Source organism: Pantherophis guttatus, chromosome 4 (assembly GCF_059756535.1).
Source record: "Pantherophis guttatus breed Tessera chromosome 4, ASM5975653v1, whole genome shotgun sequence".
Lineage (NCBI taxonomy): Eukaryota > Metazoa > Chordata > Lepidosauria > Squamata > Colubridae > Pantherophis > Pantherophis guttatus.
The window spans coordinates 72,073,672-72,097,606 of NC_142066.1; the positions used below are offsets into that span (position 1 = coordinate 72,073,672).

At 41.3% G+C, this 23,935-nt stretch overlaps 1 long non-coding RNA gene across 1 annotated transcript in view; it reads right to left on the minus strand.

The window, feature by feature from the left end:
• The window catches only part of LOC117664983 (uncharacterized), a 222,596-nt gene that overhangs the window by 32,230 nt on the left and 166,431 nt on the right, over nt 1–23,935 (minus strand). Inside the window, exon 3 of the long non-coding RNA XR_004591217.3 lies at nt 6,782–6,853. This is a non-coding gene — a long non-coding RNA (uncharacterized LOC117664983). The remainder of the gene's footprint in view (nt 1–6,781; nt 6,854–23,935) is intronic.

Genomic DNA, 23,935 nt, shown 5'->3' on the forward strand with positions numbered 1-23,935 from the left:
TGATTAAGATTAGAGATGAGGATGAAAGGTAATATTGGTTTTTTTAAAAAATAGATGAGGAATAAATATGGCAAAAAGGAAATATAGAAATTGTAAATATTAATTGAAATGACTAAACACTGTTTAAATTTGTGAACCGGCCAAATACTCTGTTCAAAGAAAATACATTGTATGTTTGTATGTGTGTTTCTAATTATTGTTATTTATTCATATTTCTTCTCTTTTATTCTTTAAAGTTTAACAATTCATTCTTTATCTTAATATCTTTATATTTGTTTGGGGCTGGCTTTCTTCCCTTTCATCTTTTTTATTGTACAGCAATCTTTCTCCTCAAACCTACCACCTCTCTCTTTTCTTTTCTTTCCTTCATACTTTCTCTTCCTCCCCCTCTTCTTCTCCTCCCTACTTCCTCTTCCTTTCTCCTTCTCCTCCTTTCTTCCTCCCTCTCTTACCCTCACTCCTACTCTAATTTCCCTTCCCTTCCTTCATCCCTCTCTATTGCTGTATCCTTTTATGCATATGGACTACTCAGAGGGCTGAAAAAGTTATTTCTGACTGGTCCTCGCACTTTTGACCAATCCTCAAACTTACGACTGTCCTCACATTTTACATTTTTGCCCTATCTTGTCACCATGGTGAAGAGAAGCAGTTGTGAAATGAGTGACATGGTTGTTAAGAATGTTACAATGGGCATAAATGATGACCAGTCATAAGTGCAAAGACTGGTCAAAAGTGTGAGGACCTGTCAGAAATCACTTTTTTCAGCCTTCTGGGTAGTCCTTTTGTGCACATGGACTACTCAGAGGGCTGAAAAAGTTATTTTTGACTGGTCCTCACACTTTTGACCAGTCCTCGAATTTACGACTATCCTCACATTTTACGTTTTTTGCCCTATCTTATCACCATGGTGAAAAGAAGCAGTTGTGAAATGAGTGACATGGTTGTTAAGAATGCTGCGCGGGCATAAATGTGAGGATGGTCATAAGTGTGAGGACCAGTCAAAAGTGCAAGGGCCTGTCAGAAATGATTTTTTTCAGCCCTCTGAGTAGTCCCTATACACATAGCCATGGCCACCCGGTCACATGACCAGCTAGCCACGCCCACCCAGTCACATGACCTCCAAGCCATGCCCACAAAATAAGCCACGCCCACAGAACCGGTAGTAAAAAAATTTAGAACCCACCCCTGGTTGGGGGTCACCACAACATGAGGAACTGTATTAAAGGGTCGCGGCATTAGGAAGGTTGAGAACCACTGCTCTACATGGAACACTTTGAAACCCAAGCTCTAGAAAAATCTGATCACAAATCCAAACTCTGGCTCAGATATGTAGACGACACCTTCATAATCTGGCCACACGGGAAAGAAAAACTGGACAACTTCCTCACACACCTCAACAGCCTACACCCCAAAATACAGTTCACCATGGAAACAGAAGCCAACAACCAACTTCCCTTCCTGGATGTCTTAGTCTACAAGAAATCCAATGGCTCCCTAGGACACACATTCTACCAGAAGAAAACACACACTATCTGCACACACTCTCACACCACCACCCAGCACAGATCAACTCCGTAGCCAAGACATTCATCTCCAGAACAAAACGCTTAGCTGATGAACAACACCTAAAAACCGAACTACACACACTCACTAACGTACTAACATCCAATGGATTCCAACAAAATAAGATTACCAACCTAATCCAAAAAGAAACCCCCACTAAAATCCAAGACAGAAAACAAGAAAACAGCAAAGCCCTCCTCCCATACATAAAAGGCACCACAGACAGAATCAGCAAGATCCTCCACAAACACAACATCAAGACAGCATTCTGCACAAACCGAAAAATATCCACCATCCTAAGAAACCCCAAAGACAAAATTGAGTTAGAAAATCAAGGAGTATATGAAATCCCATGCACCTCCTGCCCCACCACATATATCGGACAAACCAACAGAAGAATAAGTGCATGCATTGAAGAACACAAGAACTCAGTCAGAAAAGAGGAACCAACTTCTTCCCTGGTCCAACACCTTAAAGCTACAGGACATGAAATTGACTTTAAAAAGACCAGAACTATCGCCAAAACTGAACACTTTAACAACAGAATAATCAGAGAAGCCATCGAGATAGAAAAATGCCCACACAGCATGAATAAATGAGATGATACGTCCCGCCTACCAGCCATTTGGAAACTCACCCTTATTGACAAACGAGTCCCTAACACAAAGAATGACACCAGACCCACACTCATGAAAACCACACAGGATGTCACCACCACACATCCACGCAAAAAGCAAACCCAAACCCACACCGATGATGAGGCATGACCACAAACCAGAAGCCAGACCACAGCTGCATCATTAGCCACTTTAAACCCCTCCAATCCACACATGAAGCAAACTGACACCCACCATGAAGATGTGGCACGACCACGAACGCGAAGCCAAACAACAGCAACGCAGCTCACCAGGTCAAATCCCCCTGCAACTCATCCTAACCCAAGCACAACCAAGCCCCCACCCAAACAGAACACATCCCCAGCCAATCAGAGCACAGCCAAGCCTCCAACTAATCAGAACACACCTCCACCCAATCAGAACACAGCCAAGCTCCCACCCAATCAGTTCACACCCCCACTGGCAGTTAAAAGGAAGAAACAGCTGCGATCACACATTGCTCCTAGAAGCACGAAGCCAAGAACACCAGCCTGAAGATGACGAATGAGACTTCGTCTAAATGTCACGAAGACACTTCCAATTTTACGCGGGAGAAAACCCGAATAACCAAAGACCTACATACAAACACCCTAAACAGGGCGGCCGGGCAATTATCTGCCGATGGATATGGAATTAGTTTCACAGTTTCACAACTGACTTTATACCTGCACTTTAGCAGTATATGCTTTGGCTAGTTGTCCTGTCAAAATATAAAAAGAAACACAAACTGGGGTCTTTTGTTGTCTAGTTGTCTGATATGGATAAGGATCATTTTACTTTTTACTGTTTACTGTTTCTATTTGCATGGTTCATCAGTGCTGATGTCTGGAAGGGTCTGGAGGGTGGGGGTAGTAGGGGTAAAGACTGTTTACCACTTCCTCCATCCCCAGTAATTGCAATCTTAGAATAATCACTCCAAATTCCAAACAGCACATTTTATTCCCCCTTCTTTCAGCCTCAGAACAAAGACCACTTTAGAACAATCTGTAGGAAATTCTACTGGCTGACCTGCCATAAGTAAATCATTCAAAGTCATAAGGATACAAAATTGATCCTGCACTTCTCTAAACTTCTCCAGCAAATTTCCCTGAGAGAAAAAAATATTGGCTGATTCCTGGCTATGATAAGCTTTGTGTTAATTGTTACATTAATTATACTATTAACTGTACTATGGTTTTGTGCAGCTTTGCTATTTTTATCCATTTTCTATTGATTTAATATCAATGCTTGAACAAGCTATTCTTCAGACAGTGATATCCAGAGGATCTGATGTTATCTCTACATCAGATAGATTTCTGATGGTTCTCTGATTAAAACATAATAGACTTCAAGATTGATACAAGGCCTTTGATGTAGTTCAGGTCAATAAACTGAATCCACAAAGACTGTTAGAATTCTGTTGTATAATCACAGAAACTTGAAGACCTGTCAGAGATTCTGTCTCCATCTACTTCTACTACTAAAAAAACCTAGGACAATTTTGAATTTCTTTCTCTTTTCTTTTTCACTTACAAAGCTGACACAACTTTACCTAACAGCTATTAAATTTCTTCTTAAGACCTCAAACACAAAAGTCTACTATAGTCTACTAACCATGGCATGAATGACTGTAAAGAAAAGCTCCTAGTCCAGGAAAATATGCGGCTGATATGCAGGTTTAACCTCTTCAAAGACCTTTCTGGACAAAGCTACCATCTCCTCCTCAAGGAAAACTTAGAATCTAGGAAACTTCCAGATTGCACACCAGTCCTGAGTGAAGCAATGCCAGTGAAATATCCTTAGAACCAAGTGGTCCAAGGGCCCAAAACCACTTAATATTTTGCTATGATTAATCTTAATCTTATTCTTTATTGCTTAGTTAGGGTTGCCAGGTGTCCACTATTTGAGCAGACAGTCCACTTTTTTCACATTATGTTCATTATTATTATTATTTTTCACAAAATAGTGGACATTTTTTTTATTCAAAAGCTTTATGATGAAATGGTACATAATCTAAAGCTGTACAGTCAAAGAGAATAAGGATAGGAGAATCGTGTTTTGTCTTTTTTTTCATAAGTTAGAATGAGACAAAGATCGAATAATAATTTGCAATAATCACATTTTACACAACAGCGCAAAAAGTGCATTAAAGGAGTTATCTTTTGATATCGAAAATGTAGTGCTGAAGATTTTTGCCGAATTTTCGGATTCTGCGAAGAAACGAGAAGAGTTGAAATCATTTTTTGAGTTTTGCGAGTCAGAATTCCATGAAGTTTTGCGCCATGTTCCAACATGTTGGTTAAGTTTGTTTAAAGCGGTTGAAAGATTCTTTTAAACTGGATACCTCTAAAATCGTATTTTATTTCTCTTGGATCTGATGAGTGCCATAAGGTTATCTGGAACCTTATTTTGGATCAGGAAAATGAACTCGCAAAGGACGATGAACCAACAATTTCAGAATTGTATTTATATTTCACACACTTCTTCATGTCAATAATGCAAGACACCCTACTGAAGCTGGAAAGCAAGAAAATTCTTGCATGTGATCTTCACATTATCATGTGTAAGATGCGTGATTCTTTGCAAAAAAAATACGATGAGCAGTTTTTGGGAATGAAAGTTTTATTTGCCTTATGTAAAAAACATTTGCCTGAGAATGCCATGCAAAAGTTCAAGAAAGAAGCCATCAACGTGTATCAAAGAGCCATTGCGTACCTAGAAAAGTGGTATAATTTCACCGATTCAGTATATGAGATGCTAAATTGTTTCAATCTAATTGATGGCAATAATCCTCCAACTTTAGAAGAAATGACGAACATCTGGTTATTATCATCTTGGCGAGAAGAACTTCCATCCAACACTCTCTTCAATGAAATTTCTGCCTTAGAAGAAGTTTATGTTCATCTGCAGGGCAATTCATCCCTTGATAAGTGGACATACTTTTTCAAGAAAGAGCCAGCTCCGAGTTTACTGAAATTGTTCCAGTATTGTGCATCAATTCCGGTATCAAATGCAAACGTTGAACGAATTTTCAGCATCATGGGAAATTTGTGGACTGACGAACGTAACCGACTGCTTGTATCAGTTCGAAGTGAACTTTGTATATTTTTTAATATTTTTCAACGTTGTACTGAAATTAAAGAATTATTCCTTAAACAATTTTAAGTAAAGTTTTGAAGTGATTATTTTAATACGTGTTAAAATGTTTGTAAGAAAATATATAATTTAATTGTAATTTTTTTTATTTTTTTACTACTCCCCCCCCCCCGCTTGTCCGCTATTTTTTGGAAGCAGACCTGGCAACCCTATGCTTATTCCCATTCAGAGCTGACTGACTTGTGGTACTGGGACAAGACCATGACAACATTACTTAGCTCTGCAGAGGTCCGTTTAATATATCATCAGACTATTGATGATCCAAACCAACAAATTCAAAACTTCATTAAGATATCAAACAAAATAAATAAGTGTTGAGGCACAAGCCAGGGTTTTGGACTCAACTGTTCGCTCTTGCTCTCCCCAAATGGAAAGAGAAACAGAAAAAGAAAAATTACTGAAATGCCACACTTCCCACTTCCACTCCCTGCAACTGTCCAGAAACATGCTATGATCAAAAATCTCTGAGCTTTTCCACAATTCCTAGTTCTGCCATAAGACATCAATAAATGTGATCAGTGCTATCTTGTATCCTGGCTTAAATGTCCTTCTCTGAATCTGACTGAAGACAGTCCAGATAATCTAGCCCTCTGCAAACACAACCCAATCACCAAAAAGGCAAGGTTAGAGATTGGATGAAAATTCTCCAGGATGGTTGGATTCAGAATGGGCCCTACAGAAGTTGATTCCCTATTGCCTCCATCAAGGCCAATAAAACTATTTGCCCCTTAAAGAAAATAGATACCATTACATGGACCAATTTCATGTCATTTCCCAACCAAGAGATTGAATGAAGAAGCTTCTTGGATGAGAAGCGAAACATCTTCAAGGAAAAATAAAGTCCAGTTGCCTTTAAAAAAAAAAAAAAACTTTTGGGACTACCAGTCAGGAGCAGGCAGGATCAAATAAACAATTGGCCAGGACAGCAAGATCTTGGGTACTTCCCCAGAAGTAATAGAATCATATTGTCCTTGTTTAAACAAGTAAGGCTATACCTCCATTATCTTGACTGGACTAGCTCAGTCAGAGTCCAGCTCTGATCAAATCTAAGTGACTTAACCTAAACTATTCCTAACAGCAAATAAATGGTTCTTGGTGCCTCTCCCTCTCCAAGATAAATGATTCTTGGTGCCTCTCCCCCCAAAAAAGTAATGAGAAAAATTGTTGCTGAATAGCTATCCATGGAAATGATAAAATAGACAAATTATTTATACACAAACATGTCAAGCTCATTCTTTAGCTTCCTCCAATGGTGTTCCAGTTCTTTTCTGATCTCCTGAAAACCTTCCTCTAAATGTATGAAAAGGTCCAAATATTGAAGAAACTGTATCTTCATTGAATTAACTAATTGTCAATGTCCTAATTTTAGAGAGCTAAGGTGGTACAGTGCTTAAAGTGTTAGACTAGGAATAATAACGCTAATTTACCTTTATCCGTGGATGACTCTGGATGATGTTATCGTCTCTCAGTTTAGTAAAACGTACAGCATAGTTGTTTTTCTGAAAAAAATATAGCTCTTGTATTGTCCAGATGTAAGTGCACACAAATAAAAATGCTAAACTGAATACCGAATCTAAGATAAAAATAGGGTAACAAGATTTAATATTAACAGCTTTTAAACATTAGAACATACAATATTTGTTTCCCATTTCTTTAGCAGTTTGTGATTTTTTCTGAAAAAAATATATATTTAGCATACGTTATTTCCTAAAATAAGCATGCTTATTGTACCTTTCTCCTGCTAACAATTTGTACTTATTTCTAATATATGTACGCATATATGTATATTTATTTTTATTTTATTTTATTTTGAATTTGTATACCGCCCTTCTCCCTGAGGACTCAGGGCGGTGAACAGCCAAGTAAAAACATCAAATACAAATATTAAAATACAGTTAAAATATACATATATAAATTTGGCCCCATTGATTAAAAACAATAAACGAAACACTTAAAAACACTTAAAAAAATTAGGCCAGCCCGGCTTGCTGGAAAAGGAAGGTTTTAAGGGCACGGCGGAAGGCACCGAGGTCTTGGATTCTCCTTATCTCTGGAGGCAATTGATTCCAGAGGGTAGGTGCCCCCACAGAGAAGGCCCTCCCCCTGGGGGTCACCAGCCTGCACTGTTTGGCTGATGGCACCCCGAGGAGGCCCTCTCTGTGGGAGCGCACGGGTCGATGGGAGGTCGTCGGTGGCAGCAGGCGGTCTCTAAGATAGCTAGGCCCTATGCCATGGAGCGCTTTAAAGGTGATAACCAACACCTTGAAGCACACCCGGAAGACCACTGGAAGCCAGTGCAGCTCGCGCAGGAGCGGTGTTATGTGGGAGCGCCAGGCTGCTCCCGTCACTACCCGCGCTGCTGCATTCTGGACCAGTTGGAGCCTCCGGGTGCTCCTCAAGGGGAGCCCCATGTAGAGAGCATTGCAGTAATCAAGGCGAGAGGTGACGAGGGCATGAGTGACTGTGCACAGGGAATCCCGATCAAGAAAGGGCCGCAACTGGCAGATCAGGCGTACCTGACAAAAGGTCCCCCTGGTTACAGCCGTCAGATGTTCCTCCAAGGACAGCTGCCTATCCAGGAGGACTCCCAGATTGCGAGCCCTCTCTGTGGGGGCCAACGACTCGCCCCCAATAGTCAGTGATGGAGTCAACTGACTATATCGGGATGCCGGGAGCCACAGCCACTCAGTCTTGGAAGGGTTGAGCCTGAGCCTGTTCCTCCCCATCCAGATCCGCACAGCCTCCAGGCACTGGGACATCACTTCAAGGGCATCGTTGGGGTGGCCTGGGGTGGAGATGTACAGCTGGGTGTCATCAGCGTACTGGTGGTATCTCACCCCAAAGCCACGGATGATCTCGCCCAGCGGCTTCACATAAATGTTGAACAGGCGGGGCGAGAGGACCGACCCCTGAGGCACTCCACATATAAGTGGCCTTGAGGTCGACCTCTGCCCCCCTGCCAACACGAACTGTGACCGGTCGGAGAGAAAGGAGGAGAACCACTGTATTACGGTGCCCCCCATCCCCAACTCTTCCAACCGGTGCAGCATGATACCATGGTCGATGGTATCAAAAGCCGCTGAGAGGTCTAACAGGACCAGAACAGAGGAACAACCCCTGTCCCGAGCCCTCCAGAGATCATCAACCAACGCGACCAATGCCGTTTCCGTGCTGTGTCCAGGCCTGAAACCCGACTGGAACGGATCTAGATAGGATGTTTCCTCCAAGAATTGTGGAAACTGTCGCGCGACCACACTCTCAACAACCTTCGCCAGGAAGCGAAGGTTGGAGACAGGACGATAGTTGGCCAATATTGCCGGATCCAGGGACGGCTTCTTGAGGAGAGGCCTCACCACCGCTTCTTTCAAGGCGGTGGGGAAGTGACCCTCACTCAACGAAGCGTTGATAACACCCTGGAGCCAGCCTCGTGTAACCTCCCGGGAGGCCAGTACCAACCAGGAGGGACACGGGTCCAGTAAACATGTGGCCGCACTAAGTCTCCCCAAAATCCTGTCCACATCATCCGGAGTCACAGCATCAAACTCCTCCCAAGTAACATTCTCAAGACTATTCCTCGTCACCCTGCCCTGATCTACCCAGTCAGAGTCCAAATCCCCCCGGATCTGAGCGATTTTGTCATACAGGTATTGTCCGCCCTGCCTTCCAAGGGATCCTCCCGCGCTCCCGGATGGAGCAGGGAGCGGGTTACCCTGAACAGGGCAGCCGGACGATTCCCTGATGACGCAATAGAGGCGGAAAAGTAGTTAAACTTTGCCGTCTTTATTGCCACTAGGTAGGTCTTAATATGCGACCTTACCAGTGTTCGGTCAGATTCAGCGAGACTGGCCCTCCAACCGCTCTCTAGGCGTCTTTTCTGGCGTTTCATCTCCCTCAGCTCCTCGGTGAACCAAGGAGCCGCGAGGGATCGACACTGGGTCAGAGGCCGCAAAGGCACGACTCGATCCAAGGCCCCACCAGCCGCCCGATCCCAGGCAGCTACCAGGTCCTCGGCCGAGTCGTGTGCCAGATCTTCAGGAATTGGCCCAAGCTCCGTCTGGAACCTATCAGGATCCATCAGGCGCCTGGGGCGGATCCATCTAATTGGGTCCGCTTCCCTGCGGCGGGGTGTAGCGGTTCGAAGGTCCAGACGAAGGAGTGAGTGATCTGACCATGACAAGGGTTTCATATCTATATCCCCTATAATAAGACCACTCAACCACTGGCCAGAGACAAAAATCAGGTCCAGCGTGTGTCCCCCCCTGTGAGTGGGGCCATGAACTAACTGGGTCAGGTCCATGGCCGTCATGGAAGCCATGAACTCCCGAGCCATCTCTGACGTTTCACCAACGGACGGCAGATTGAAATCACCCATGACCATAAGCCTGGGTGTATCAACTGCCACCGTGGCTATCACGTCGAGTAGCTCGGGCAGGGCCGTTGCCACGCGGCAGGGAGCCAGGTACGTAAGCAGCAAGCCCATCTGAACCCCATGACCCCATCTCACAAAGAGGGACTCACATCCGGCAATCTGTGGCACAGTGGTCTCCCTCGGACCCAGACCTTCGTTAATAATAACCACCACCACCCCGCCCCTCCCCTGGGCCCTCGGCTGATGGAATGCTCTGAAGCCTGGTGGACACATCTCAACCAGAGGGACCCCTCCCTCCGGGCCCAACCAGGTCTCCGTAATACCCGCCAGGTCCGCTCCCCCCTCTTGAATAAGATCGTAAATGAGGGGGGCCTTATTTACCACGGACCTGGTGTTGCACAGCATCAGCCGGAGGCCCAGGTCCTGAGTATCTGAGCCACCTAGTATCCGAGGGGAGCCTTGAGGACCGGGGCATGCAATCGCTCTCAAGTAGCGAGTGCGCACCCCCGGCACAAGATAAGGTCCTCTGCTCCCGCCATATCTGCCCCTCCCATCCACCGTGCTGATGACATCCCCAATCCCTCGTCCTGCGCCCTCCAGACCGTTACCCTGTGCCAGGCTGGGCCCTGACCTAGGTGGATTACCCCCCCCCATCCCCTTTGGTCACCCTCCCAGTTCCCCTTAAAAGATTATTAAAAACCCTAATTAAAAAACCCCTCAATCCCCGCTTTAAAACATGCCACCTCTCGGGGCTCCAAAGCCCGTCCTTAAGGTAGGCCTTCGATAGAGTGGAAGGCCATCGCCGCGAGAGGGGGGCATCTTGCAGCGCAAGCAAATCTGCCGAGGTATAAGCCATACAAGTATGATGAGATGGAAAAGGGGAACCTTGGATGTCAGTGAAATTTAAAGATAGTCATTGAGGTGAGAGATGGCAAAAGAGGCTGGCCAGGATGAAGCTGGGGCCCCTTCACTCTCTCACAGTGATGGGGCGACCAGATCAGATGGTTGCAGTGCAGGCGGATGGCCACAGCCGTTCTCTCACCGCGGCTGGATGTAAAAGGCCAACAATAGTCACTCTCTCCCTGCAGTTGGAGCAGCAGTCCTTGACCTAGACTCTCAGCTTCTCCCTCCAGCCTGCAATCTCTCCTCCCCCGAGCCAAGGCCTAAAGGTGGAAATCGGGCGGCAGGAATAAACTAGCCAGCAGCAGAAGGAGATAGAGAACAAACATAAAAATCCAGGAGGGTGATAATAAAGACCCAGAGTCAGTAGTGATGGAAAAATGGGCCGACCTAATAGAGAGTCCAGGTAGCAACGGGGGGGAGGCCATTTTCATAGGGGGGGGCGAATCCAAGGGGGAAACCAGATGGTAATTGGAAATATTAGGGAAAATACATATAAAATACATTTTAGGAAAAATTTATATAAAAAGACATACCAAAATTCATACAAAATTCATTCATAGAAATGAATGCTAAACATATATTAAATTTCTCCTTTTATAAACTTATTCTTGATCCAGTCCTGGTGCCTTTTCCTCCATATTAATGACCTTCAAAGGTGATGAAATGAAGAAAAAAAAACAAATATTGTGACAACTCTAAATATATTAATACTGTATTATTGATACATATTCAAGCTTTGCTATAAACTTTTCATACAAAAAAGGTGCTCTGCACCTTATATTTTGCAGTAAACTTTGAATGTTAAGAAAATAAAATATTCAAATAGGTAGAAGATGCTTCTAACAATATATCTGGAAATCATTTTGTTTCTCCCTCCTCATCCACCATTTTATTTTAAATGGTGAATGAGGATCCATTCATTTTAGATTTTTTGTAATTTTGATATTTATTATATTACAGCATACAGTCTACACTGAGAAAGTGATATATCAGGGTGCATCATCATAACTTGTATCCTATTACCGCATAGCCATTTTGTTATGGAATGATGGGACCAAACAACATTCCTGGGTCAGCCAGAGACAGTTTTATTGCACAGTTTCAGAACCAGATTTGTATCTGCAATTCTGAACCAAGAAGAGCTCTGATACAACTGCTTTTATACATCTTCAGGACAAAGGATTTTGCAAGCACAGCAGTTTTCCATATATGGTTAACATATATTTGTTACATTATAATTGACACTTTCTAATTACTAAATTCTTTCATTATTTTCTAGTTCATAAGATTATTTTAGCTAAACAACCTTCCTCAATTCTGTGTTTGCTGATGCGTAGATTCATGACTGCTTTTGGATAATAATTAACTTCTAGTTTCAGATGGATGTCTTTGCATCCTTGACAGCTAGGCCCCTTAGAAGATATATATTACATATGGATGTCCTTGCATCCTTGACAACTAGGCCCCTCAGAAGATATATTTTACCAAGAATGGAATTTTAGCTGACTTAGTGTAATCTCTGAACAAGCACATTTCTTCCTTATAATAATGTGAATAAAGAGGGTCCTTCAGTGTTCATATAGCTGACCCTGTACTATTCCTATACCATTCACATTAATTTGGTACTCCCACTTTAATCTGGAGGGCTTCTTTTGTTACCACTACTGCTCCCTGTCAGTCCTATGAGCTCTATTTAATTTAGATTTGAAATGAAATAAATCATTTTTATGTTTATGAATAAGAAATCTAGACCTGCCAAAGAGAGATCAGTTGATCAAAATTATACTTCACAGATTGAGCTAAGCCACACCCAGGCTCCTAGCTGTCTGAATCATCAAGCAACCCCCATTGGTTGACCTTGTTTCTATGCCTATTCCAATTCATGAATGGACTACACTGACAAAAATGCTAACAAGTTCAAAGGTCTATCAAATTGTGAGCTCTTTATAAAAATTAAAATACAAGATTTAGACATGTTTTCAGGGCATGTTTTCCATATTCAAAAGCTTTCTGTCAGGGTTCCAAGTAACACCCACAATGTGTTATTATGACTACATATCACCCTGGCTCCATACAAGCCCCCTCCCAGTTTCCCACAGTAGTAAATGTGGCAGGTCTGACAGCCTAGTGCAAAAGATGGCTTCAAGACCTGACACTTTCTGTCTATACACATGTTTGCATTTTTAGATCGTTTCCTTCAAAATAAAGGTTATCTTATACTTTAGTTTTTAAATACAGCTTTATTAAACTTCAAGAAAGATAAAATCCAAATAATTGCAAAAAAAAAAAAAAGCAGGGGAAAGAAATTCAAAAGAGGAAAAGATTAAAATGTGAAAAGAAAAAATGGGGATGGAAAGGCTCCTACTTTCTTCAGTATAGATACAAATATATAATCTGTCTAATTATATTTGGAAGCCTAATATGGCTTCCAAAGCTGACATTTATTTATTTATTTACTTATAATTGGATTTATATACCGCCCTACTCCCGACGGATTCAGGGCGGTAAACAGCCAAAAGATAAAATATATATAATACAAACTTTAAAAACAATATAAAAACAAATTAAATAATTTGGCCCAAATTAAAACATCCCTATTATTTTAAAACAAATTTAAAATTAACAGTTAAAAGGAGGTTAGGCCAGGCCAGCCTGTTGAAATAAGAAGGTCTTGAGGGCACAGCGGAAAGTGCGCAAATCCGGGATCCTCCATATCTCTGGGGGGAGCTCATTCCAAATGGCAGGTGCCTCCACAGAGAAGGCTCTCACCCTGGGGGCCGCCAGTTGACACTGTTTGACCAACGGAACCCTGAGGAGCCCCTCTCTATGGGAGCATACTGGCCGGTGAGAAGCTACTAATGGCAGAAGGCGGTCTCGTGAGTACCCCGGTCCTAAGCTATGGAGAGCTCTAAAGGTGGTAACCAAAACCTTGAAGCGCACCCGGAAGACCACCGGGAGCCAGTGCAGCTCACGCAGGAGAGGTGTTACATGGGAACGCCACGTCGCTCCCATAACCACCTGCGTGGCCGCATTCTGTACCAGTTGGAGCCTCCAGGTGCTCCTCAAGGGGAGCCCTATGTAGAGAGCATTACAGTAGTCCACGCGGGAAGTGACGAGGGCATGAGTGATACATAATCAGGTAATATCTTACAGTAAGTTAAACACAATATAATCAATATCTAACTCTAAATTTAACAACATATACAATATTTCTTTAGTCTTAAACAAACCCAATAATCTAATCATTAATTCAAAAGTACTTAACCATTATTATCAAACAAGATTATAAAAATATCTATAGTTTAAAGACAAACCTTAACAAAATTTTAAAATAACCATAATATTCAGTTGCAACATCTCTATCAATTCATTTTCCAAATCCATTTGTATATTAACAATTTTACATTTACTTCATATATTACTTCATTATATTACTTCACCAATATAATTCTTATAAAATAGGGGGAAAGTCCATATTTCCTCCATTCTATTGATCCATCAAAACAAAAAAATCCCAATCTCAAATTCATATCCAGCTTTATATTATAAAATGTAAAAAATACATTTCACCATAAAATTCATTTCTTAAACCCACATGCTTATCGATAATCAAAATTAATATTATATCCTAAGTTTACAAATTTAATCTTGCTTCACTAAAATAGAAAGATAAGATAAAATACAATAAAATAACATAGCCATCATTAGTACATAAATATCTACAATACTCTATTTGTATCTAAACGTTTTATCTAATATATACATACATACCATTAACAAATCTCATTATGTCTTTACAATACTCTTCTGAATACTAATCCCAAATTTCTTCCACCAAAATCAAAGACTCATCAAAATCAATCCAGTAAAACAATTTTGAAGGCCATCTTGTTATAAATCTATACCCTCCTTTCATTATAACCTAAGTAAAAACAAATAACTATTAAATGCTATATCTGACATATCATAAATGAGCATGCTACCTCAGTCTTAGATCTTCTTTTTCTGTTTCCAACATACTTCCAATTTCTGTTTCCTCCTTCATTAATAATAACTGTTCATGCATGCCTTTTTCATGCAATTCTGTTAAATCTGAATAGAAATGAATAGACCTTTGAACAAGGTATAATTCCCATTTAATTTGGTAAAATAGTTTTTACTTGGACTATTGTATTTTACTTGTAAAGCTAGTAAAATAAAATGTCCCTCTATTTCTGTCAAACACCACATAATATATTTCAATGCAGTTAAATTTAAGTTTTCAACTTTTAATCTTGTTCAAAATAATCATAAAAATTGTTCATGTTCCAGTATTTTTTTTTATTGAAAAAGTTTTCAAATACAAATTTTTCCCCCTTTTTTTCCCCCTCTCCCTCCCCCTCCCTAACCCCCCCTCCCCACCCATCCCCCCCTGTGACTTCTTCATAACAAAAAAAAACCTAATTCATAACAGATTACTTACTCCCTCCTCTAGATATTGACCTTTACTTACTAAAAATATTATTAATATTATAACATCCCCCTTTATCCATACATATCAGAAAAGAGAAAAGAAAGGGAAAAAAAAAGACATTATACTATGACATTATAGAATAACTTCTCCACTTTAAAACTATACGATAAGTCCTACTTTAACATTTAATCTTCTATATATATTACTATAACATTTCAAAGCGGCCTTCCCCATAAAATCTAGTTTAACATTTATTCCACTCTATCCATTTCCTCCACTCCCCTAAATATAACACTTAAAAATCCCTTTTCTTAGACTAATCAATCTACTAACTAGCTTATTCACCCACTATCATGCAAAATTGCCATACACAACATTTCTTAACATCTTTGATTCACTGCCCACACTACTTAAAAATATATGTCTATATTTTCCATTATATCTAAATAAAAAAAAAGAAAAGACAATGACTTTAAATTTATAATCCATATAGTATCTTCTTTGAGGTCTTTCCACTGGATTGGTAGAACCAACATCCATAATCGGGTAACATAGCTTACTGGTGCAACAGTTTATTCAGGATCTTCAATCATATCTGCCCCCATCAGTAGTAAATATCTTCTTATATGTATAAAAGTAAAAACAACCACCCGAGTGACATTATAATTATATTCCATATAGTAATAATTGTGGGTTTCATCAGGATTATTAACTCCCATCATCGTAGTGGGTAACAACCCGATCTTCTGCATGCCCCAGCATAATTCTCTTGCCTTGTGATTCAGGATAATATAATATGTTTATCAACACAAAAAGAAATTCCAAAATGGATAATTCAAATCCATCAGTTTAAGGCTCGTTTCACGTCCCCAGATTACGGCCATGCAGAGATCTGCCACAAACCTCAGGATGATATTAACCAATACGTCGCCTCTTCTGTGTTTACACATAATCGTTCATATTTTAAAATCACTGGCTTCACTGTTGCCTGATTTAGAAATTTCTATTTTTATGCCACCTGTTTCTTTTTTTCTTTTCTTTTTGTGGGTTTGGTTTCCATCCTGGTTCCCTTTCTACAAAATGTGTATCATCTGGTCGGTTTTTATTCTGCTTTGTAGATTGGTCTTGTTGGTTTTGCTTTTGTATCTCATATTTCTTTTTTATCCCTTGTATATCCCCTAATTGGTTTCCATGTTTATCCTTGCCTTGATAAGTCATCACATTAAGATTAGATGCCTCTTCTCTCAAATTTGTAGATAGTCCAGCTGGGGTATCCAATAAATCCAAAGGCAGTTCATCTGGTACAGTCTCTGTAATTCGATATTTTACCTTTATTTCCGGCTCCTTCTGCTTATCCTGTATTATACCTGAAGATATTAAGTTCATTTTCAACCCATTTTGATAAAATTCTTCCGCTCTTTCAACAGTATTTAGCTGATATCTTTCTCCTTGGTATCTAAATATAATACCAATTGGGGCGTCCCACCTGTAGGAGATATTTCTCTTTTTTAACTCATTCACCAGAAAACCAAATTTCTTCCTTTCCATCAATATCTTAGGTGGGAGTTCCTTGTAAATCCAAATCTTTCTTCCATACAATTGCAAATTAGAATTGAAGGAATTTTGAACGATATTATTCCTAATTTCCTTATCTGTAAAATAAATCACCACATCTCTAGGCAATTGCCTTTGCTTAGCAATCCAGGAGTTGATTCGATAAACTCTGTCAATCTTACAAAACACTTCGTCAGGTTGAACCTTTAGAATCCCAGCTAGAAATTCAGAAGATATTTTCCTTAAATCATCTCTATTATTTTCCTGCAAACCTCTTAATCTTATCGCATATTCTGTGAAATTATATTGTACCATTAAAATCTCTTTTTCAATCTTCTGTTGCAGATTTTCTGCATTACCATACTTTTGATCAGCATCCATTTTAGGTTTTTCTTCTAAGCTATTATCCTGAGTGTTCGTCAAGTCATTTTCAATTTTTTGAATTCTATTGTCCAATTTATCTTGAATTTCTTCCATTTTAGACTCTAGTACATTAGTATTTGTGTCCAACTGTATCATAAATCCTGTAAAACCATTAACCACTTTTGAGAATTTTTTCTCCAAAAAATCAAACTTAGATTTCACCAATTCTTTAATTTCCTGCTTAAATTTTTCAAATTGCTGATTCACAATCTCCTCCCTTCTTTCAATCTCCTCTATAAAAAATTCTATTATATTAAAATCAGGTTTCTGAGACTGAAGAATTAAGACTTGTTCCTTTAAGTTGTTGGTGGGGGGATCCCCCCCTTCTTGTTTATCTGACTTTATGAGTCTCAGTGCCATGTTTCCGCCCAGGCAGGCTTTGTTAAAAAAAAGCAAGGAAAAAAAAAAAAAGGACTTCTTTCCAATCAACAACAATATCAGGTCTCCAAGGGAAAAAAAAGAGAAAAAGACACAGGAGCGAAGTTTTGTCTACAAATGTAGCCAGTGGTATTTATTCCGCTACATTGTAGTAATAGAAAATGGAAGGACTTTCCCTTTCAGCCTCTCCTCCAGCCAACGCCATTTTAAAAGGCTTTTTTTTTTCCTCTTTCTTTTCCTCCTCTCTCTTAAGTAATTTTTTTTTAAAAAATCAGTAAAATACTTGCGGTTCAATATTACAGGTCCAGCTCACATTTTCTTTGAGTAGTCTGTTAAATTTGCAGGCTTGCTTTTGACGCCTGGCTCTGCATCGGCAGAGGTCTCCCAAAGCCCGGAGCGGCGGCTGGGGATACGGGGCATCTCATCCGCTCCGTCCCAAAAGTAAAAAAAAAACTTTTGGGACTCCGCAGAGAGTTCTACCCACCCCTGCCGGCTCTATCTCCGTTTCCTCATGGAAACGGAGTTTTTTCGAGCCGCCATTCTGTTGTGAAGGCGGCTCTAACAGGCGATGGAAGCTGACGATCCCAAAGGAACGTCTGGCAGCGACAAACAGCAACCCGGAAGTCCCCATGTTCCAGTATTTTTATTTTGATAAAAATAGAGTTGCTTAAAACATAATATGTATTTATAAAATGTCCTTCTTCCTTATCTTTAATTCCCATTGTCTCTTTCATTTGTTTGTGTTCCACATGAACTGTATCCAATTTATTATTCAATAGTTTTTCAATTTCTTTCATCTTAACTTCTAGAGCTTGTAAAAATATTTTAATAAAATTTCCATATCCATATCTAAAAATATACCATGTTTCTTCATTTTTTGCATCATATTAAATAGCAAACTCTAGTGGCCAAAGAAAATAATTACAGTTTACTTTTTCAAAAAAGACAACTAGGAGGTAAAGCCAAAGACCTCTAATTACATTCGTTGTTAGTTCCAAACCAATCAGCACAGAACTAAGATAAAAACACAGCAATATTCTCAGAAAGAACAAAAGCTAGGAAGGGGGAAAAGAGCAGCCTTGAGAACCTCAGATGCAGATTCTTTGAAAAGTAAATTTGAATCCTTTAATAAAGAACTCTCCTCCCAAAACAGTTTAAATAGCCAAATCTTCTTGTTCTATAGGTTAAATTCAAGTCCCAATTTTTAAAATCCAAAATATCTCTGAAATATTGAAAGCCACCAAGAAACTTACAGCTCCATAACTGAGGAAAGCCTGTCTTAAAGTTAGAATTAATAAGTTAATTAAAGTATTTAAGAAATGGAGAGGCCAGATCTGGAACAGGTACCACAGCTGTGGCACTTGAATAAAAACCCCACTTCTGAGCTGCTGACTCTCAGACTAAACAAAAATCCCAGTTTCACAACTCTCATACAAGCACTGGCTGTACAGAGAACATATGGGTTGGTTTCTTGAATTCTTTAAAGAGTTCTCTAGGCACCAGGAAGCAACCCAGCTTCTCCATACAAACAAACAAACAAACTGAGGTTGAACTACCCTGAAGAACTCTTCAATCCATCATTTCCCCGCTGGAAGTCCTGAAGATGAATGTATAGACTTATTATTAGTCCGGTTGTTGTTGTTATGGGTAATCTTCAATTCAATTCACAGTCTGGGACTGGTAAAAACTTAACAGTTCAAGTCCTAACAAAGGACTTAGAACTGTTAAAATAACATCTGAGTATATAAGCAGTTCCAAGTAGGACGGTTTTTTGCAAAGTCAGGATATTCAGGTATAAGAAGTTCACAGTTTCCATGAATCTAGCAACTTTTTGAGTATTGCTCCAAGGGCTCCTATTATTATTAATAGGAGGCCAGGGCAAACTTGAGGAGAGGCATTAAGGTGGCTAAACAGGAATACAAACAAGTTCACCACATAGACAATGACCAGATGTGCCCGGTGTCATCTGCAACAGTGGCAACCCACACACTGAGGGACAAGACCCTCAAACAGGTGCTCTCATGGACAGGGGTTGGGGTTGGCCGACCGGAAGAGTGGGCGAAGAATTCACCCCATTCATACGGAGGCAGCACGAACTGGCCACCATGAACAGCTGCCTCCTCTGGGGTGACCGGGTCGTGATCCCTCCCACACTACAGAAGAGCACCTTAGAAAACCTCCATAGCGGCCATCCGGGCATAGTTCGCATGAAAGCACTGGCACAGAGCTACGTTTGGTGGCCCGCCTTGGACAAAGACATAGAGGCGTGGATCGCTAGGTATGACCTGTGCCAAGCGACGAGACCAGCACCCCCTCAAGCCCAGCCGACAGAGTGGGAGCAGCCCAGTGGCCCATGGTCAAGAATACATATCGACTTCGCTGGGCAATGAATGGAAAGTCCCTCCTCATCGTCGTGGATGCGTTCTCAAAATGGCTGGAGGTCATCGTGATGCAATCCACCATGACAGAGGCCACCATCAGGGCACTCCGCCACCTATTCGCCACACATGGGCTGCCGGACGTCCTGGTCTCCGACAACGGCCCACAACTCACAGCCAAGACCATGGAGGATTTCCTGGCAAGCCAAGGCATCTGGCATGCCCTCATCGCCCCGTACAGGCCAGCTGGAAATGGACAAGCAGAAAAAATGGTACGGCTTACGAAGGACACGCTCACCAGGATGGGCCCAGGAGACTGGCAGGAACAAATCGACAAGTTCCTGCTGGCACAACACATCACACCGCATGCCACAACGAAGAAAAGCCCAGCCGAGCTTCTGATGGGGAGAAGGCTCCGCTCACCGCTAGATAGACTCCATCCACAGTACAACCTAAAAGACAAGCCGATCAACCCACCACCAATGCGAAGCTTCGCTAGCAGAGACTTGGTGTTCGCACTCAACTTTCAGGGCCAGCTGAAGTGGTTCAAGGGTCAGATCGGGAGAGTGATAGGCCCAAGATCATACTAGGTGGAGCTGGACGACGGCCGGTCATGCAGAAGGCACATCGACCAACTCCGCAAAAGGGTGAGGGGAGTCGAAGGAAACCACCCCAACGAGGTAGGCCTGCCATACCCAGACGAGGTCGACCTACAACACCCCTGTGAGGTAGGCCTACCCCACCCCAACAGGATAGGTCCGCAACCTCACGGCGAAGGGGACGACCACCAGCAGCACAGCCAGAGCCCAGTAGACCGGGGCCAACCCAGCGGGACGAGGCACCAAGCCAATGGTGACGATGGCCAGCGACTCTCCGAGACATGGCATCACTAGTACCAGGACAAGGTAGACCGGGGACAACCCGACCCGGAAAACCTACACCAACCCGACCGAGTCGACATCAGCCAGCCAGACGAGGGAGACCTACGCCGGCACAGCGAGGTAGGACATCAACCATCCACACACACACCCCCGCGTCCACACCAGCCCGGCAGAGTTGTCTACCACCACCCCAGCAATGTCGACTGGTGCCACCACACCGAGGGGACCCAACGCCAGCCCTGCAGGGGAGGACTACAACACCCCAGCATATCCTCAAATCCATCTAACACCATGATAAAGTTTGCAGATGCTGTTGGGGCTTATAACTAGAGGGGACGAATCAGCATACAGGGAAGAAGTCCAGAAGGTATCCATGTGGTGTTCAAAAAACAAACTACATCTAAATACTAGCAAGACAAAGGAGATGGTGCTAGATTTCTGAAAGCACAGAGAGGAACCAGCCCCACTGTATATCAAGGGGGGCTGTGTGGAGAGGGTTTCCTCGTTTAAATTCTTGGGAGTGCTCATTAGTCAAGATCTCACCTGGAAAAACAACACGTCCCTGGTGGTTAGTAAGGCTCAACAGAGACTTCATTTCCTTAGTATCCTGTGGAAAAATCAGGTAGAACAACAGCTGATGACTTCTTTCTATCAGTCTATGATAGAAAGTGTCTTCACATACTGTATAAGAGTATGGTATGCCTGTCTAACAGCTGTGGACAGAAAGGCACTACAGAGAGTGATCAATTCGGCACAAGAAACCATTGGTTGTTCTCTAACACCACTAGATGACATTGCCAGGTCTTGCTGTTTCAGCAGAGTAAGGAAGATACTTAGGAATGATTCACACCCTGGCTAGTGTCTCTTTTTGCTTCTACCATCGGGCAAAAGACATCGAAGCATAGCCATCCAGACAAACAGGTTTAAAAACAGCTTCTACCCATGGGCCATTAGACTCTTAAACACAATCACAATCACTCCACGCACATACGGAAACGTATGACTAGTCTTTTTTCCCCAATTACTTGTATAGGGATTATTCTCTATACTATTTATGTTGTTTTGTATTTTCTGTTATGGATTGCACCAGAGAGCCTAGACCAATTTCATTGTATATATGATGTACAATAACAATAAAGGCTATATTCTACTCTACTCTACTCTACTCTACTCTACTCTACTCTACTCTACTCTACTCTACTCTACCCTACCCTACCCTACCCTACCCTACCCTACTATACTATACTATACTATACTATACTATACTATACTATACTATATACTATTGGTAGAACCATTGATTTCTTCCTTGTTTTCACTATCAGAAAATTTCTCCTTATTTTAGGTTGACTCTCTCCTTGGTCAGCTTCCATCCATTATTCCTTATCAGGCCTTCCAGTACCTTGGAAAATAGCTTGACCCCTTCCTCTCACCTCACTAGTCTCACCTGACTAGGTGGCTCAGTGGCTAAGACACTGAGCTCGTCAATCAGAAAGATTGGCAGTTTGGCCATTCAAATCCCTAGTACAGGTCTCCTGAGTGAGCAGGGGGTTGGATTAGTATAGTTTATTGAATAGCCCGAAGGCCTTTTCAAACAAAACAGAAAAGAAAAAGGGAAAAAGATAAAACAGTTATAAAAATAGCAATCTAAAAATATATGATAGATGACATTAAAATTTTACCATATCAAATTTCAATAGCTAAGTTGCTAAGACTAGAAGAGTAGATAACCCAAATAGGATAGCTCCTCTCTAACTGAGCTCATCTTTCTTACAATCGATAAAATTTTCCTTGATATAACTGGCTCGTATTGCCGTCAACCTTTTAAGGTATCGAGTGATCGCTCTTACCAGGGGAGAAGAGTCAGCCCTCAACAGAAATGCTAATTTTTGGCTTATATTCCAGTGGGGAAATTTATTTATAATTGGGGACAGATATTGATTTCTAACTTCCTGATAGAGACTACATTCGAATATTATATGCGCCGTGTCCTCCACGACGTTTACCCCACATATGCATATTCTTTTGTCATACGGGATTTTCCGATAACGGACGAATCTAACGTTGGTATCTAGAAGTTCGAATCTAAACTTAACAAATAACTGTCTCTCCACTGATGGCATTTCTAAATATAAATAGTTTTCCAGGGTGAAAGTTGTTTTAACTGCTGTCAGCAGGGGGTTGGATTAGATGACCTCCAAGCTCCCTTCTAACTCTGTTACTGTTAACTGTTAACTGTCTGTGGCCGCCCCTCAAATATTGGAACACTGCTGTCATGTGTCTTCTGGTCCTTCTCTTCACTAGTTTAGCCATGCCCAGTTCCTGTAACCATTCTTTATTTGTTTTAGTCTCCAGTCCCCTAATCATCCTGGTTGCTCTTGTCTGCACTATTTATAGAGTCTCAACATTTTTTTTATAGTGTGGTGTCCAAAACTGGATGCAATATTCTAGGTTTTATCTTATTAAGGCTTTATAGAGTGATATTAGTACCTCACTTGATCTTGATTGTATCCCTCTGTTCATGCAGCATAGGATTGCATTGGCTTTTTTGGCTGCAGCTGCACACTGCTGGCTCATATTTAGCTGGTTGTCCACTAAGACTCCAAGATCCCTCTCACAGTTACTGCTATTAAGCCTGGTTTCACCCAGTCTATATATGTACTTTTGGTTTTTCTTGCCTAAGTGTAAGACTACATTTCTCTACACTGAATTTCATTTTGTTCCAGTGTTAAAGTCTGTCAAGATCCATCTGGATCTTGAACCTATCTTCTATTCATGCCAGCTTAGTATTATCTGCAAATTTGGTAAATTCCCCTTCTATTCTCTCATCTAAGTCATTTATGAAGATATTGAAGAGTACTGGGCCTAAGACAGAACCTTGGGTACCCCACTGCTTACTTCCCTCCATGTAGACATAGACCCATTAAGGACTACTCATTGGGTACGGTTTGTCAGCCAGTTACAAATCCATCTGACAGTGATGCTATCTATCCCACTTTTTTCTAGCTTACGAAGAAATAGGTTGTGGTCTACTTTGTCAAATGTCTTGCTGAAGTCTAAGTATATTATGTCCACAATATTTTGCTGGTCTACTAATTTAGATACTGTGTTGAAGAATGAAATAAGATTGGTTTGGCATGATCTGTTTTTAACAAATCCGTGTTGACTGCTAGTTATTACTTTATTCGTTTCTAGATGTTGGCAGATCTGTTTTTTTATTATCTTTTCCAATATCTTCCTGG